We start from the raw sequence: 18,411 nt of genomic DNA on the forward strand, positions 1-18,411 counted from the left end.
TTAAAGTATTTGAGCATTTCTTATATATTCTTCACATCATTGAGCTCATGTCCAATGTAAAATTATGGAATATTTTTCTCCTAAATTAAATATAAGCATTTTCTCATGCTATTAAAATTCTATGTTAGCATATTTTTAATGATTGCATTTAATGTGATTTACCTAATTATTTCTCAGTTTTAGGTTGTTCAAATTTGGGTGTAAACACTTCAAAGAATATGTTTTACAGTATAACTTTCCCAATTTCACAGATCATTTTTGAGGTATTTTGAGGAGTGAATTTATATGTCAAAGGCTATAACCATTTTAGAGACTTTTGATACATACTAATGAACACTTTCCCCAAATAGTTGTAATAGTTTATGCTCTCAATAAGAACTGTGTGAGAGCATTGTCATTATACCTGCATCAGAGTTAGGTTTTCTCATGTTATAAAATATTTTGCTAATATGAGAGGTAAATATATCCCAGGTGGCACAGTGGTAAAGAATCTACCTGCCAATGCAGGAGACGCAAGAGACACAGGTTCGATCCCTGAGTTGGGAAGATCTCTTGGAGTGAGGAATGGCAACCCACTCCAGTATTCTTGCCTGAAAAATTCCATGGACAGAGGAGACTGGCAGGCTACCGTGCATGGGGTTGCAAAGAGTCGGCTATGACTGAGTGACTGGGCATGCACACACACACACAAATATATCTGCTCATTCGTTGCTGTTTAAATTTTGTTCTTTGATAAGTAGTTAGGCTTAATATTTATTGATTAGTTATTTGTGTTTGAAGTCTTAAGTTCATTCCCTTTGCCCACCTGGAACTTCAATATTTCCTTCCAATGGCCATCTAACTATACAGTGGTTCCAGGCTGAAGGGAGAGTCAGCAATTTCATTCCTGCTTTTGTCTTCAATGCCCTTTGTAATATGTTTATTACATTTTCAATCCATTTCTGGCCACTATCAAGTAGACTTACAGTTGCTGATACTAAGAAAACAAAGAAACAAAAGACTGCTTATAACATATTTAGCAAATTTAAAAACATGACATAAAATATGTCTTTGGTGTCACAGAAAACTAGGCTTTTTAGGTTCCTCCAGAGGCCGATGCTGCTGCTAAGTCGCTTCAGTTGTGTCCGACTCTGTGTGACCCCAGAGACAGCAGCCCACCAGGCTCCCCCATCCCTGGGATTCTCCAGGCAAGAACACTGGAGTGGGTTGCCATTTCCTTCTCCAATACATGAAAGTGAAAAGTGAAAGTGAAGTTGCTCAGTCGTGTCTGACTCTAGCGACCCCATGGACTGCAGCCTACCAGGATCCTCTGTCCATGGGATTTTCCAGGCAAGAGTACTGGAGTGGGGTGCCATTGCCTTCTCCGCCTCCAGAGGCTACTCTTGACTATTTCTCATTCATTTTAGAATGACGTAAATAAATAAGCAAACAAATAAACTGATAGTTAATGATCATTGGTCTTCTAACCCTGCTTTTTCACCTTATGATCATTTGGATATTGTTGAGCTGGTACAGCTATAAGCACATAAACCAGCATAGAGAACACATTTAAACTAATTATACATCTCCTAATGGGTGGGGAGGGACTATTCATAAAGTGAGTTAAACTCAGATGCAGGTGCCAAATGTCTCCTCTGAAACTCTTTTAGACTCTGACACCAAGTATATAAAGTTACTTGTTTGCTTCTTGGCACTGTGTCTGAAAAATCAGTTTAAGATGAATGATATTTAATTCTTCATTATTCAAAGTAGATTCTGCAAGGCCTTGGCATCTGCTTCTCCCTTTTGCTTTATGCATTGTTGGCAGTGATACTACTCATTAGCACCTCTGCCAGAAAGTGGGCAATGCAACGTGAATGAAATTTGTCACCTTTGAGATTGCTTTGCTTTGTCAGTCTTGCCTAAGTGGCCATGCTACGCTAGCAGCCGGGAACTTTCTGGTATTCCAGATTCAGGAAAGAGAACTGTCAGCCCATTAATCAAATTTTTTACCTTGATTGCTACATAAAATATGTGAATTGACTTACATAAACATTGGTTTCCACTTTCACAACTAAAACTTTGCTATTAAAGGAGAATAAGGATACATTTGAAAATATCAGTAACTTTTTATTGAGTGCCTTTTATTTCTTCAGTACTACTCTGATATAGTTATCAATAGTTTGGCAAATTTATAATCTAGATTCTAGAGTAGGACTGTCCAATAGAACTTTCTGCAATGATGAAAATGTCCTTCTGTCCTGCTCAATATAGTAGCATACGTCTATTTAGAACTTTAAATATGGCTAGTGTGACTAAGAATCTTTTTAATTTTACTTGGTTTCTATTATTTTAAATTTAAATAGCCATGTATGTCTCGTGATTTCCATACTGTACAGCACAATTCTAGAGCACAGTTCCTATTATCCTGAGTGAGACAAATTAAACACAAATTTGTGAGTCAACCTCAGGTGTTTTCATAACCACAGTTTGATTTGTGGATTCAAGTTCTTTGTTACCAAGAAAAGAAAAGATATGAAAGGAGATTGTGAATGTTGTCTCTCAAAAGAGGTTAGTAACAGAAGAAGCATTCAATACGACATGCATTAACCTTCATTCATTTATTCAAAATGTTATTGCACATTCTATGTGAGTGATGACAGGCAGAAAAAATGAAGTGTGTGCTTTTCAAAAAATTACTAAATGAATGAGTAATAATGAATTACTGTAATTTTCACTGCTTTAATAGTTCAACCATAAGTTCCGAAATGTGACTCTTTTTGCCTCTGATTCCTTTTTCCCTATCTTCTTTCCCTGCATTACATCTACTGTCCTTTGCTGCCGCTGCTGCTGCTAAGTTGCTTCAGTTGTGTCCGACTCTGCGACCCCATAGATGGCAGCCCACCAGGCTCCGCCGTCCCTGGGATTCTCCAGGCAAGAACACTGGAGCGGGTTGCCATTTCCTTCTCCAATGCATGAAAGTGAAAAGTGAAAGTGAAGTCGCTCAGTCATGTCCGACTCTTAGCGACCCCATGGACTGCAGCCTACCAGGCTCCTCCATCCATGGGATTTTCCAGGCAAGAGTACTGGAGTGGGGTGCCATCGCCTTCTCCGACTGTCCTTTAGGTCTTAGCTTAGATAAACTCTCTCTGGGGTCCTTTCCTATGGATTCCCATAGCACTCTATACTATAACAGCAATTACTTAACTTAATTGCCTAGTTACTTGCTTGTCTCTACAAATAGATCACAAGCTCCTTGAGGTCAGGACTGTGGTCTTTTCACCATCGTCTCCTGTGCTTAGCACAGTGATTGGCATTTAGCAGGCATTCAATAGATAGGTAATGATAAATCAATAAATGTGATAGTTCGAAATATAATTTCCTTGGAAAAAATATAGACCATGGTATATAGGACTCGCTACACATTTATTATACAAATGAATGAAGATGATGGATTAATGCCAATTAATATGTTGCTCATTATTATGCTTTTAGGACAGAGCATAATGCTTAGCTATCAAGAAATGTAGAATGAATATTAGGTTTTGTTTGATGTGAAATTAAAACATACTTATCTCATGACATATTGTTGGACAAGGAAATGGCGACCCACTCCAATATTCTTGCCTGGAGAATCCCATGGACAGCACAGCCTGGCAGGCCACAATCCATAAGGTTGCAGAGTCGGACATGACTGAAGGGACTTAGCACGAGCATGTGACATATGGAGCCCATGATGTTATTTTTTGTTCAAACATGTTGGGAGGGGGCTTCAATAAACTGAAGCAGTATGAAGAGTAAGAAATGCCCTTAACTAGGATATCTGGAGCCTAATTTTCAGTCTGGCTTTGCTTTTAATTCTCTGGGAGATCCCAATTAAGCCAGTTTGCCTCTGTGAGTATTAATTTCTCTAAATGTAAGATGAAGCAGGGAGGGCACACTGTAATGGTGACAAGCATGGGTTCTGGGGACAAGGAGCCATGAATTTAAGTCTTGACCATACCTGTTAGTAGCAGATGATATTGAGCATGCATCTTATCCTGATAGAACCTGATTTGTGATATACACTTAGAATTAAATAGAAGAAAGTCTACATAGAGCATCTGTCACGTTGTTGACTCTCAACAAAAGTTAGTTGTTGTTGTTGCTATAATCATTACCTACAGGTCTAAGGCTCTTACTGCTTCTTTTTAGTCTGAGCCTAGAGAACCAGATATCAAAAAATATTATATATTTTCTATTCTCTTTAGACCCCAACACATTGCATTGAGTTACTGCAAATCACAAGGCTAAAAACCTCCTCATCTGTCATCAGCCCCAGTTCATAACATGACACAGCCATTGTGGAGAGAATGACTATGCAGTAATCCATGATGAACTTAATTAGCTTTACATTGTTTATGGATAAACTGGTACTATATTCTGAATTCTTCAAGGAACCTATCACTTCCTGTCTTATGTTTTATAAAAGTAAAAAAGAGAGCAACAAAGTACAATATTTTGTTTGTAAGTTTTGACTAAGATAAAATTGCCAGAATTTTTTTTTTCTGGTTTGTGTGTATATGTGTTATAAAAAACACAATTGATTCTACTTCATTGTTTTTTAATGGGTAGGGATGTGGTGAAACAAAGAAAAGGCAGTCTACCATCCCAGCAAGAGCTAAGACACATTCTTTGTTAAACTGACACTTTTCAGTGATGTATCACCAGAGCATACAGCATCTGAGAGAGACCATGAGATTGCAATCTTGAGATTGTACTAAGAATGGCTTAATTTTTTAAACCACATCCCATTCTCATTACAGGCTGTCAGAAGAATAGATTAATTTGCACCATTGTCTGTTCTCATTGCAATCTTTGTCAGTGTAATGAAGTATTGGAATGTTAATATCAGCTATATTCATAGAAATATCACCATCCATTGGACCGATTTGATCTTTCCTGTGATCTGTGTAGTGACTAGCTGGCATTACTCTTCTGAGTGATAAACTGATAGGATTAGCACAGCAAACATAGGACTTCAGAACTTTAGTTCACTCCTATTTTCCTATCACTGCCATAGCACTGTCCACATCTGCAATGTGCTTCTTTCTGCCCTTTGAGGTTATTCTGTATCATGCCCTTTAGGATCCCAATCATATATGGAGCAGAACATAGTCATCTAATATTAAGCAAGGGTAGAAAAAGCAAATGGCTACAAATATATGAGATCTGTGACATAACTGGGTCTCTAAATTACATTAATTCATATTTTTTAAAACCACATGTGACACAAAAAGTTTGCAAGCCATATTTAGCTACTGGACTATATAGATCTGCAACTCTGACGTAAAGCCTCAGTATAAAGTTTCACCAAAATTTGGCTAAATTGGATAAATTATCAGTTGTTCTTAATTTCTTGCCATATCCCAAACTTAGTTAAGAGTCTAGCATTAAGGAATCCCAGGACACCGAGTTGAGTCCCCTTGCGAACCAGATGGCAGCATACGTGGAAACAAAAGGAGAATAAGAGGCTCTTTTCTTGGCTCCAAACTATAATCCAAAATGACCCGCAAAATTGAGTACCTGGTTATAAGGGAATGGGACTGGATAAAATATGGACTGATGAATTAATTCATCCCAGATCTCTCCTTTAGTTTTTCATGATATATGAGAGGAGACAGACCCAGGAGAGAGATAAAATCTGGGAGGCAGGTGTTGGTTTCCTTCTTTAAAATGTATCCAGGACAGGTCTTGTTTGCCAGGTCATACCAGCTTCTTTTTCATCTTGCCTGATTCTTCTCTGCTTGGCTTCATAGCTTGGCTCCTCCTCCCTCCCATCTCATCATTTCTGTCAGAGATCTGCTCTCTTCCTGTGTCCATCATCTTCCAGCTGGCTAAGTCAGAGGCCCAGAGGCAGTCCAGGACTTCTCCTTCTCCTTCGTGCTCTCACCTCAATCCATCGGCAAGTCCTGTTAAAAATCTCAAAACCAGCCTCTCCTTTCTCTTCACTAGTGAAATCTTAGTTAAGATTTGATACATTCTCTTCTGGATTACCTGGTTTCCTTGCCTCTTTTTCAGACTTCTCCAATCTACCCTCTGTTTTGCAGCAAGAGGGAACATTCTAAGACAACAGAGTTGTACCACTGCCCTGCTTAAAATCCTGCAGTGACTTCCACTATTGACAAAGGCTCTTTACCCTGAAGCTCTAGCTTTTTGTTTAGGGCATGTCTTTTGCTGCTGATTCCCTTATATGCTCTGATTCATCCCTCCCGAAAGATGCCCCTGCATCCTAGCCAGGCTACCTTCTGCCAGGATACTTTTTCCATCTCCCCATTATTTACCTATTAAATAATACTCATCTTTTAAATATGCAGTTCAGTATCATCTGTCTAAGAATCCTTCCCTGATATCCTATTGCACCACCATTCTGGGCAGGAGAGCCCTCTAGGGAGCATTCTTTGCACTCTCTGATTCCCTCCAGTTGGGATATACTCTGCTGATGGTTCTTTTTCTCATGCTCCCTCTACACTACAAGGTCCTAAGCAATGCTGTTTTCCTCTTTGTCTTCCCTCTTACTTTAGCACAGTTTCTGGCCAGAGTAGTACTTAATGATGACTTAAGATAATATTTATTGAGTGCTTATTATTACCAGCCATCATTTCAACCCTTTGAGGCAGGTCTTACTATTATCCCCATTTAAAAAATAAAGACACTGAAGTACTCAAGTATAGCTTGTTTAAGCAGCTTTGAGTAAGATTACAAGACTCATGCTTTTACACTTATGCCAAGTCTCTTTAGCCTGAAAAATATTTTCTAAAAAATTGAGTTAATTGCCAATGTTTAAAAATCTTTAGATTTCTGAAGAAGCACACAGAAGTTAGTTGATATGGCAACAGTGAGCAGGCATCCCTATGTTTCTTTCCAGGCACTGTTTGGCTGCGGCTAGGTAGCAGCTGTCCCCTTGAGTCAGAGCTTGTGATTTCCTGTCCATCACACTGGCCTGCATCAAGCTTTTACTTGCTTCCCCTGATCATGTGGGCATTTGATCGTGGGATGCTAGATGTGATGGCTTTTTCAGTTTTTTCTGAACCTGAGATTATAAGGTTAATTTGAATATATTTTGTGTAAAACAAACTCTAGCTTCAAATTCTTCTAAAGGCACACTCATCACTTGTATCACTTGTAGTCAGTGCTAATATTTGCATTCTATTTATATATTCCTCCCAGGAAGTAGGATTCTGTTAAATCCAGAAGGATGAGCCATGTGTAATGTTGCTGTTCCCATAATTGATAATGCTGTCCCACACTGTAGTCATGGATTTGTTCCTCATTGTAAATGGCTAATATGCAGCTTATATTGAATCTGATCCTTCACATAATTTATTGCTGAACATTTGCTAGACTGCCTAACCACTGCAATGATATTAACAGTCTCAGTTCTTGATGCATGGTAACTGTCTAACTTTAAAAAATTCAGCATCTATCATAAACAAACTCTTTTTTCCAATAAAGTACTATATATTCTAATATATGAGATATTGGATTCAAGTTATCTTTGGTGAGACTTCTGTTTTATTATATAATATTCTCCCTCCAAAAACAGTAAATATTTCTGAGGGCCCATGAGAGAGGGAATCTTTATCTTTTTGAAATATTCATTTTATAATTAGCAAAGGGTAAAAGAGTAGAGAACATTGCAAAAATATATAAGTAAAATATGATAAATATGATAATAAATGATAACCTAGGGCATGGAAGAGACTGCACTTAACTGAATATTGAAGAATTCAGGAGGCTATTTTTGGAAGAAGTAATATTTAAACTAAAACCTAACAGTAAATTGGAGTTAGTATGATGAAAAGTGGGGAGGAGTGTGTCTGACAAACAACTCCTGTGTGCAGGGACATGGAAGTGAGAGGAAATGTGTCATGTTGGGAAAAGGAAACAGTTCATTGTGACCGAGCATAGAGAGGCTGCAAGTGGGAGGCATTGGGCCTGGAGAGGCAAGAAGAAGCCTAACCACAGGGGCTTTTAGATTGTTTTAAGAATTTTTTTTAATCTTAAGAACAAAGGAACATATTGAAGACTTTAAGTAAGGGGAGCCAGATGATCAAATTCGGGTGTCTAGAAAGCTATATCTAGGGCTTCCCTGAAGGTTCATCTGGTAAAGAACCCACCTGCAATGCAGGAGACCCTGGGTTGATTCCTGGGTTGGGAAGATCCACTGGAGAAGGGATAGGCTACCCAATCCAGTATTCTTGGGCTTCCCGGGTAGCTCAGCTGGTAAAGAATCTGCCTGCAATGTGAGAGACCTGGGTTTGATCCCTGGGTTGGAAACATCCCCTGGAGAAGGGAATGGCTACCCACTCCAGTATTCTAGCCTGGAGAATTCCATGGACTGTATAGTAAACTGTTACTGTGATGTTTTGCAGCAGTTACTTTACATTGTAATTTTTTCCTTTAGTCCATCAGGATGTACTTTTGGGGGAAGAAACCCTGGAGCCTAAAGAAGAAAATATCATGGAAGCTAAGCACATTTGTCATTGCTCCCATAGGAATTGCTTTAATAGCTGGCATTGCTATCCCTGCCATGATCACTGGCACTCCTGTATACCAATAGATTGTTTTTAAAATGTTTTTTTTTTTTTAATCTTAAGAACAAAAGAACATATTGAAGACTAAATAAGGGGAGCTAGATGATCAAATTTGAGTGTTTAGAAAGCTATATCTAGTTATAGTATGGAAATTGGTGAAAAGAAGATGGTAAACAAAACCGGAGACATTTAAGACAGTTAAGATACTCTGCAGAATTCTACTTGTGAAATAAGGAAGTAGCCATGGACAGGGAGGTAAGTGGATATATTTGAAAGATATTTAGAAAGAAGGATTGAAAAATAAGAAAACAAGTGAAAAACAAAAGTAAATAAGGAAGGAAGGAAAGAAGGATGGAAGGAAGGAAAAAGGAAAGAAAGAAGGAAAGAGAAAAGTCAAGGATGATTTTAAAGTTTTTATATGGTCTCCTGATGAATGATAATTCTACTTAAGCCCAGAATCATAGCAAGCCTTGACCCTGCATTACAATTTTCCCTTATCTTTTATCTTACAGTTGCAGAGAGATTTCAGTTTATAAAATTCAGTCATAGAATCATCTCATTTGATCCTCAGCGTAATCTCTGTGGAGTCATCGTTAATTGCATTTACTGAAGAAACTGAGCTTGTGAAAGATACTAGAGGCCAGATGAAATGCAACACATTCAAGAAAGCAAAAGAAGGTTTGAGTGGCTGGAGCACAGAAGTGAAATATTATGAGAAGGTCAGAGGTCCTGAATCATGTAGAGTGTTGCAGGACATATTAAGAATTTTTAGATTTATTCCAAAGAACAAGGGAAACCATAGGATGATTTTAAGCAATGGTAACATAGTCACGTTGACTCACTGGAAAAGACCATGATTGGGGGCAGAGGAAAAGGGGACGACAGAGGCTGAGATGGTTGGATGGCATCACTGACTCGATGGACATCAGATCAGATCAGTCCCTCAGTCATGTCCGACTCTTTGCGACCCCATGAATCGCAGCACGCCAGGCCTCCCTGTCCATCACCGTCTCCCGGAGTTCACTCAGACTCACGTCCATCGAGTCAGTGATGCCATCCAGCCATCTCATCCTCTGTCGTCCCCTTCTCCTCCTGCCCCCAATCCCTCACAGCATCAGAGTCTTTTCCAATGAGTCAACTCTTCGCAAGAGGTGGCCAAAGTACTGGAGTTTCAGCTTCAGCATCGTTCCTTCCAAAGAAATCCCAGGGCTGATCTCCTTCAGAATGGACTGGTTGGATCTCCTTGCAGTCCAAGGGACTCTCAAGAGTCTTCTTCAACACCACAGTTGAAAACCATCAATTCTTTGGCGCTCAGCCTTCTTCACAGTCCAACTCTTACATCCATACATGACCACAGGAAAAACCATAGCCTTGACTAGACGAACCTTTGTTGGCAAAGTAATGTCTCTGCTTTTGAATATGCTATCTAGGTTGGTCATAACCTTCCTTCCAAGGAGTAAGCGTCTTTTAATTTCATGGCTGCAGTCACCATCTGTAGTGATTTTGGAGCCCAGAAAAATAAAGTCTGACACTGTTTCCACTGTTTCCCCATCTATTTCCCATGAAGTGGTGGGACTGGATGCCGTGATCTTTGTTTTCTGAATGTTGAGCTTTAAGCCAACTTTTTCACTCTCCACTTTCACTTTCATCAAGAGGCTTTTGAGTTCCTCTTCACTTTCTGCCATAAAGGTGGTGTCATCTGCATATCTGAGGTTATTCATAATTCTCCCGGCAATCTTCATTCCAGCTTGTGTTTCTTCCAGTCCAGCATTTCTCATGATGTACTCTGCATATAAGTTAAATAAACAAGGTGACAATATACAGCCTTGACATACTCCTTTTCCTATTTGGAACCAGTCTGTTGTTCCATGTCCAGTTCTAACTGTTGCTTCCTGACCTGCATACAAATTTCTCAAGAGGCAGATCAAGTTTTCTGGTATTCCCATCTCTTTCAGAATTTTCCACAGTATATTGTGATCCACACAGTCAAAGGCTTTGGCATAGTCAATAAAGCAGAAATAGATGTTATTCTGGAACTCTCTTGCTTTTTCCATGATCCAGCAGATGTTGGCAATTTGATCTCTGGTTCCTCTGCCTTTTCTAAAACCAGCTTGAACATCAGGAAGTTCATGGTTCACATATTGCTGGAGCCTGGCTTGGAGAATTTTGAGCATTACTTTACTAGCGTGTGAGATGAGTGCAATTGTGTGGTAGTTTGAGCATTCTTTGGCATTGCCTTTCTTTGGGATTGGAATGAAAACTGACCTTTTCCAGTCCTGTGGCCACTCCTGAGTGTTCCAAATTTGCTGGCATATTGAGTGCAGCACTTTCACAGCATCATCTTTCAGGATTTGGAATAGCTCAACTGGAATTCCATCACCTCCACTAGCTTTGTTCGTAGTGATGCTTTCTAAGGCCCACTTGACTTCACATTCCAGGATGTCTGGCTCTAGGTCAGTGATCACACCATCGTGATTATCTGGGTCGTGAAAATCTTTTTTGTACAGCTCCTCTGTGTATTCTTGCCATCTCTTCTTAATGTCTTCTGCTTCTGTTCGGTCCATACCATTTCTGTTCTTTATCGAGCTCATCTTTGCATGAAATGTTCCTTTGGTATCTCTGATTTTCTTGAAGAGATCCCTAGTCTTTCCCATTCTGTTGTTTTCCTGTATTTCTTTGCATTGATCGCTGAAGAAGGCTTTTTTATCTCTTCTTGCTGTTCTTTGGAACTCTGCATTCAGATGTTTATATCTTTCCTTTTCTACTTTGCTTTTCGCTTCTCTTCTTTTCACAGCTATCTGTAAGGCCTCCCCAGACAGCCATTTTGCTTTTTTGCAATTCTTTTCTATGGGAATGGTCTTGATCCCTGTCTCCTGTACAATGTCACGAACCTCATTCCATAGTTCATCAGGCACTCTATCTATCAGATCTAGGCCCTTAAATCTATTTCTCACTTCCACTGTATAATCATAAGGGATTTGATTTAGGTCATACCTGAATGGTCTAGTGGTTTTCCCTACTTTCTTCTATTTAAGTCTGAATTTGGCAATAAGGAGTTCATGGTCTGAGCCACAGTCAGCTTCTGGTCTTGTTTTTGCTGACTGTATAGAGCTTCTCCATCTTTGGCTGATGAGTTTGGGTAAACTCCGGGAGTTGGTGATGGACAGGGAGGCCTGGCGTGCTGCAATTCATGGGGTCACAAAGAGTTGGACATGACTGAGCGACTGAACTGAAATGAACATAGTCACATTTATATTCTTAAAATATCATTGTAGTGGATGTGTAGAGATTGGGGAGGAAGAGAAGAACAAAGAGAGAATGGGCAAAGAGCTATCGCAATAAAGTGATAAAGATGGCACTTGGAACTAAGGTGGTGGTGGGTAAAACTTTAGATGAAGATAGGGTATATCTTCACTAATTCTATTCAGTATTGTACCAGAGACCCTTGCCTGTGTGAGAAAGCAAGAAAATAAATGAAAAATACACATATTTGAAAGAAATAAGTAAAATATTCTTTATTCTGAGATGACATAATCATCTATGTTTAAAATCCCCAAAAATGTATAGGAAAGCTACTTGAACTGATAAGTAAGCTTAGCAAATTTATAGGGCACTAGGTTGTTAAAAATTAATTATATCTCTATATTTACAAAAATCATTATTCATTGAAATTAATAAACCTTTAAAATAGCATCAAGAAACACAAAATACATAGAAATAATTCTAAAAAAATATGTGTAAGGTTTCTGTGATGAAAACTACAAACACACTGATGACAGAAATCAAAGACCTAAATGAAGGGAGAGATATACTGTTTATCAATTGGAAGATTCAATATGTGTAAGTTGTCAGTTCTTCCCGAATTGCTCTCCAGATTCACTGCAATTCAATCAAAATACCAGCAACATTTTTTTGTAGAAATAGACAAGCTGGTTCTAAAATTTATATGGAAAAACAAAAACTTTACAATAGCAAAAGCAATTTTAACAAAGAAGAGCAAAGTTGGAGGATTCGCATTATGTGATTTCTAGATTCACTATAACTTATCAATATAGTGTGATATTGGCATAGGGAAGCCTTATATTGATGGAACAGAATAGAATCTATATGTGTGGTCAATTAATTTTTGATAACTACCAAAATAACTTAATAGATAAAGGAAGTGTTTTAAATAAATCATGCTAAAAAAATGGGTATCCATATTAAAAAAAATTAACAAAGAATACAAATTCAACTCTTACCTTATACCATTAAAAAGTAATTCTAGTAGATCTTATAAATATAAAACCTAAACCTATAAGGTTCCTATAAGTAAACACAGGAGGAAATATTTGTGATCGTGAGTGTAGCAAGAATATTTTAGATAGGATACATAAAAATATAAGTTTGATAAGGTAAATTTCACTGAAATTAAAAAAAAAAAAACTTCTGCTGTTTGAAAGGCATTGGTTAGATTATGAAGAAGCAAGTCACAGACTATAGGAAACTATTTGCAAAATACATAGCAGATGAAAGAGTCTACCTAGAATCTAAATACTCTTATTAGTATATAAGATAATTTAAACAAATAATTCACCAAAGAAAGAGATATGAACAGCAGATAAACACACAAAATTATCAATATTATTAGTCATTAGAGAAATATAAAATAATACCACAACTATTTACCATAATATACCTACTCAAATTGTTAATAATTTATTTTAAGTGGACAATAAAAAGAGTGCTGGCAAGGATGTGTATCAACCGAAATTCTCATACACTTCTCATACAAGGCATACTGGTACAGATGCTTTGGAAAAAATCTTACTGTAATATCTAGTAATTATTATATATATTTGTCCAAGAGTAATTAAAACAAACACACAAAAACCTAAATGGTTTTGGTAATTACACTCATAATATCACCAAACTGAGAATAACTCAGATGATCATCAACTTGTGAATGGACAAATAAAACCAAAGTACATCAACACACCTCTTCATAGATCACAGTCTTGTGATGAAAGGGCTTGCATAATTCAATAAAGCTATGAGCCATGCCATGCAGGGCCACCTGAAATGGACGCATCATAGTGGAGAGTTCTGAAAAAGCATGGTCCACTGGAAGAGGGAATGGCAAGCCACTCCAGTATTCTTGCTGTGAGAACCGCATGAACATGAATGGTATGAAAAGGCATAAAACACGACCCTGGAAGATGAACCTTCCAGGTCAAAAGCTATCCAATATGCTACTGGGGAAGAATGAAGGGCAATTACTAATAGCTCCAGAAGGAATGAAGGCCTGCACCAAAGCAGAAAGGATGCTCAGTTGTGGATGTGTCTAGTGGTGAAAGTAAAATCCGATGCTGTAAAGAACAATATTACATAGGAACTTGGAATGTTAGGTCCATGAATCAAGGTAAACTCGAGGTGTGAAGCAGGAGACGGCAAGAGTGAACAACGCACTGTAGCAATCAGAGAACTAAAATGGATGGGGATGGGTGAATTTAATTCAGATGACTATTATATCTACTACTGTAGGCAAGAATCCCTGAGAAGAAATGAAGTAGCCCTCATAGTTAACATGACATGCAGTACTTGGGTCCAATCACAAAACAGATTGATCTCGGTTCACTTCCAAGGCAAACCATTCAATACACAGTAATCCAAATCTGTGCATCAATCACTGATGTTAAAGAAGCTGAAGTTGACCAGTTCTATGAAGACTGACAAGACGTTCTAGAACTAACACCAAAAAAAAAAAAAAAAAGATGTCCTTTTCATCATAGGAGATTGGAATGAAAAAGTAGGAAGTCAAGAGATACCTCGAGTAACAGGCAAGTTTGGTCTTGGAGTACAAAATAAAGCAGGCCAAAGGCTAACAGAGTTTTGTCAAGAGAACACACCGATCATAGCAAACACATTTTTCAACAACACAAGAGACGACTTTACACATTGTTGTTGTTGTTCAGTCACTCAGTCGTGCCTGACTGAGCGACCCCATGGACTACAGCACACCAGGCTTCCCTGTCCTTCACTCTCTCCTGGAGTTTCTTCAGACTCATGTCCATTGAGTTGATGATGCCATCCAACCATCTCATCCTCTATACCTCCTTTTCCCCCTTGCCCTCAATCTTTCCCAGCATCAGGGTTTTTTTCCAATGAGTCAGCTCTTTGCATTAGGGGGCCAAAGTAGTGAAGCTTCAGCTTCAGCATCAGTCCTTTCAATTAATATTCAGGGTTGATTTCCTTTAGGATTGACTGGTTTGATCTCCTTGCTGTCCAAGGGACTCTCAAGAGTCTTCTCCAGCACCACAGTCGAAAGCATTAATTCTTTAGTGCTCAGCTTTCTTTATGGTCCAACTCTCACATCTGTACATGACTACTGGAAAAACCATAGCTTTGACTATATGGACCTTTGTGGGCAAAGTGATATCTCTGCTTTTAAATATGCTGTCTAGATTTGTTATAACTTTTCTTCTCAGGAGAAAGTGTCTTTTAATTTCATGGCTGCAATCACTGTCTACAGTGATTTTGCAGCCCAAGAAAACAGTCTGTTACTGTTTCCATTTTTTCCCCATCTATTTGCCATGAAGTGATGGGACCAGATGTCATGATCTTAGTTTTTTGAATGCTGAGTTTTAAGTCAGCTTATTTATTGTCCTCTTTCACCTTCAGCAAGAGGCTCTTCAGTCCCTCTTCACTTTCTACCATTAGGGTGGTATCATCTGTGTATCTGAAGTTATTGATACTCCTCCCAGCAATCTTGATTCCAGCTTGTTATTCATCCAGCTGGGCATTTCTCACCAAATGGTCCATACTGAAATCAGATTGATTATATTCTTTGCAGCTGAAGATGAAGAAGCTCTATACAGTCAGCAAAAACAAGACCTGGAGCTGAAACTGTGGCTCAGATCCTGAGCTCCTTATTACAAATTTGAAGAAAGTAGGGAAACCACTGTACCATTCAGGTATGACCTAAATCAAATCCCTTAAGATTACACAGTGGAAGCGTTAAATAGATTCAAGGGATTAGATCTGATAGACAGAGTGCCTGAACAACTATGGACAGAGATTCATAACATTGTATAGGAGTCAGTGACCAAAATCATCCCAAAGAGAAAGAAATTCAAGAAGGCAAAGTGGTTGTCTGAGGAGGCTCTCAAATAGCTGAGGAAAGAAAGAAGCGAAAAGCAAGGGAGAAAGGGAAAGATATACTCAACTGAATGCAGAGTTGCAGAGAATAGCAAGGAGAGATAAGAAGGCTTTTTTTTCAATGAAAAATGCAAAGAAGTAGGGAAAAACAATAGAATGGGAAAGACCAGAGATGTCTTCACGAAAATTGGAGATATCAAGGGAAATTTTCATGTGAGGATGGGCTTGATAAAGGACAGAAACAGTAAGGACCTAACAGAAGTAGAAGACATTATGAAGAGGTGGCAAGAATACAGAGAAGAACTGTACAAAAAAGGGCTTAATGACCTAGATAACCACGATGGTGTGGTCACTCACCTAGAGCCAGACATCCTGGAGTGTGAAGTCAAGAGGGCCATAGGAAGCATTACTACAAACAAAGCTAGTAGAGGTGATGGAATTCCAGCTGAGTTATTTCAAATCCTAAAGGATGATGCTTTTAAAGTACTGCACTCAATATGCCAGCATATTTGGCAAAATTCGGGAGTGATCACAGGGTCATTCCAATACCAAAGAATGGCAATGCAAAGAATGTTCAAACTACTGGGCAATTGCACTCATTTTGCATGCTAGTAAGGTAATGCTCAAAATCCTTCAAGCTAGGCTTCAATAGTACATGTACTGAAAATTTTCAGATGTATAAGCTGGGTTTAGAAAAGGTAGAGAAACCAGAGATCAAATTACCTACATTCGTTGCATCATAGAGAATGCAAGGGAATTCCAGAAAAAATATCTACTTCTGTTTCATTGACTGTTCTGAAGCCTGTGACTGTTTGGATCACACATACACACACACACATCAACACAATGGAATATTACACAGGAATGTGAAAGAATAAATAACTGATAAATGTACTAACATGACTCCATTTATTTGCCATCTGGAAAAGGCAAACTTACAGGGACATAATTCAGGTCAGTGGTTGCTAGGGGCTGGAGGTATGAAAGGTGAATTGATTCCAAAGAGGCATGGGGGAACTTTTGAAGTATTGAAACTCCTGTTTATCATGATTGTAGTTGTGATTATATAGCTGTATATAGTTGTTAAAACTCCTTGAATTATTAGCCTAAAATGGTAACATTTACTATACTATAACTTATAGTATAAGTTGAGATATAAGTTATATCTCAATTTATACTATATAATTAAACATAATTTTTTTAAATGACAATTGCAATAATTTAAATGATGAAGATGGTGGCTTGAGCTAAGATGGTGGAAGATGATGATAAGTAGTGGATAAATCTAAGATGTTCTTAGGATGTAAAATGCACAGGAAGAAGTGAACTGATTGATACAGGACATGAGAAGAAGGGAGACATGTGAAGTGAAAGTTGCTCAGTTATGTCAGACTCTTTGCGACCCTATGAACTATATAGTCTATGGAATTCTCTAGGCCAGAATACTGGAGTAGGTAGGCTTTCCCTTCTCCAGGGGATCTTCCCAACCCCAGGATCAAACTCAGGTCTCCCACATTGCAGGCAGATACTTTACCAGTTGAGCCACAAGAGAAGCCCAAGAGAAGCACAAGGGAAGAACAAGGGAAGCTCTGATAAAAATACCACAATATGTCTAGAATTACAGTGGATTTTTTAATATACTCATAAATCTTACCAGAAATCATATTCTAAGAGGTAGAGAGATGATAACAGATCAGAACAAGAAATAAACAGCAATTCTTGTCCAGTTCAAAATAGAGTCCTCTTATCCACACTATAATAAGGGCCCGATCCCATCATTTAAAACTCTGAAAGCATATAGAGAAAGGTTAGGACAATTATGTACAGAGCATATCATTTGTGAAAAGTTCTTGGTTAGACAGTATGCAGAGTGTAATTAAAGACCATATGGTTATTAGGAGGAAAATATCTTGAAGACAGTATGAGATATGGCTATTGCTCTGCACATGAGTACTAATAAATATTGTGATCCTGGTTAAGACTTTGAACTTCTGTGAATATCCACATTTGTATGGTATGTCTTTCCCTAACATCCCTTTTGACTTGATCCTTCTGACGTATTTGTGCTTCCCTGGTGGCTCAGACAGTAAAGAATCTGCCTGCAATAAGGGAGACCTGGGTTTGATCCCTGGGTTGGGAAGATCCTCTGGGGGAGGGCATGGCAACCCACTCCAGTATTCTTGCCTGGAGAATCCCCATGGACAGAGGAGCCTGGCAGGCTGCAGTCCATGGGGTTGCAAAGAGTTTGGACACAACTGAGTAACTTTCACTTCACTTCTGATATATTCTGATAGGGTGACCACTTAAAGAGCTTACACTATAGTTCGTTATAAAATTTATTTATGATTTAATTTGAAAACTACTTTTGAATCATGGTAAGTTTTGGGGATGCAAAGTCAAGGGGTTTTTAGACTCATGGTGAATACAAGTAAGAAAACAGTGTGACCAGACAAAAAGAGCAGAGCAAATAAAATGGAGAGAAATGTAAATCAAATTTACTTCAAATATTTGTACATTTTCCCCTGTGATTAGATTCCCTACCTCCATCTTCTGCAGTTACACAGAGTATAATGTATATTATCAAATATAATCAACAACAAAATTATAGGCTCACTCGCAAAGTCCCAGTTTTCAAATACATCTATATGTATTTAATACAAAATTAGAAAAAGCCATTCTCCTTTGTATAAGGTGAGAAGCTGAAAGTAGACCTGATAGA

The 18,411-nt window shown here is 38.3% G+C and overlaps 1 protein-coding gene across 5 annotated transcripts in view; it reads right to left on the bottom strand.

The window, feature by feature from the left end:
* TNNI3K (TNNI3 interacting kinase) overlaps nucleotides 1–18,411 on the bottom strand; it is a 351,063-nt gene that overhangs the window by 106,117 nt on the left and 226,535 nt on the right. The gene's annotated exons all lie outside the window — the stretch shown is intronic.

This window comes from Bos javanicus, chromosome 3, assembly GCF_032452875.1.
Source record: "Bos javanicus breed banteng chromosome 3, ARS-OSU_banteng_1.0, whole genome shotgun sequence".
In the NCBI taxonomy this organism is placed as follows: domain Eukaryota; kingdom Metazoa; phylum Chordata; class Mammalia; order Artiodactyla; family Bovidae; genus Bos; species Bos javanicus.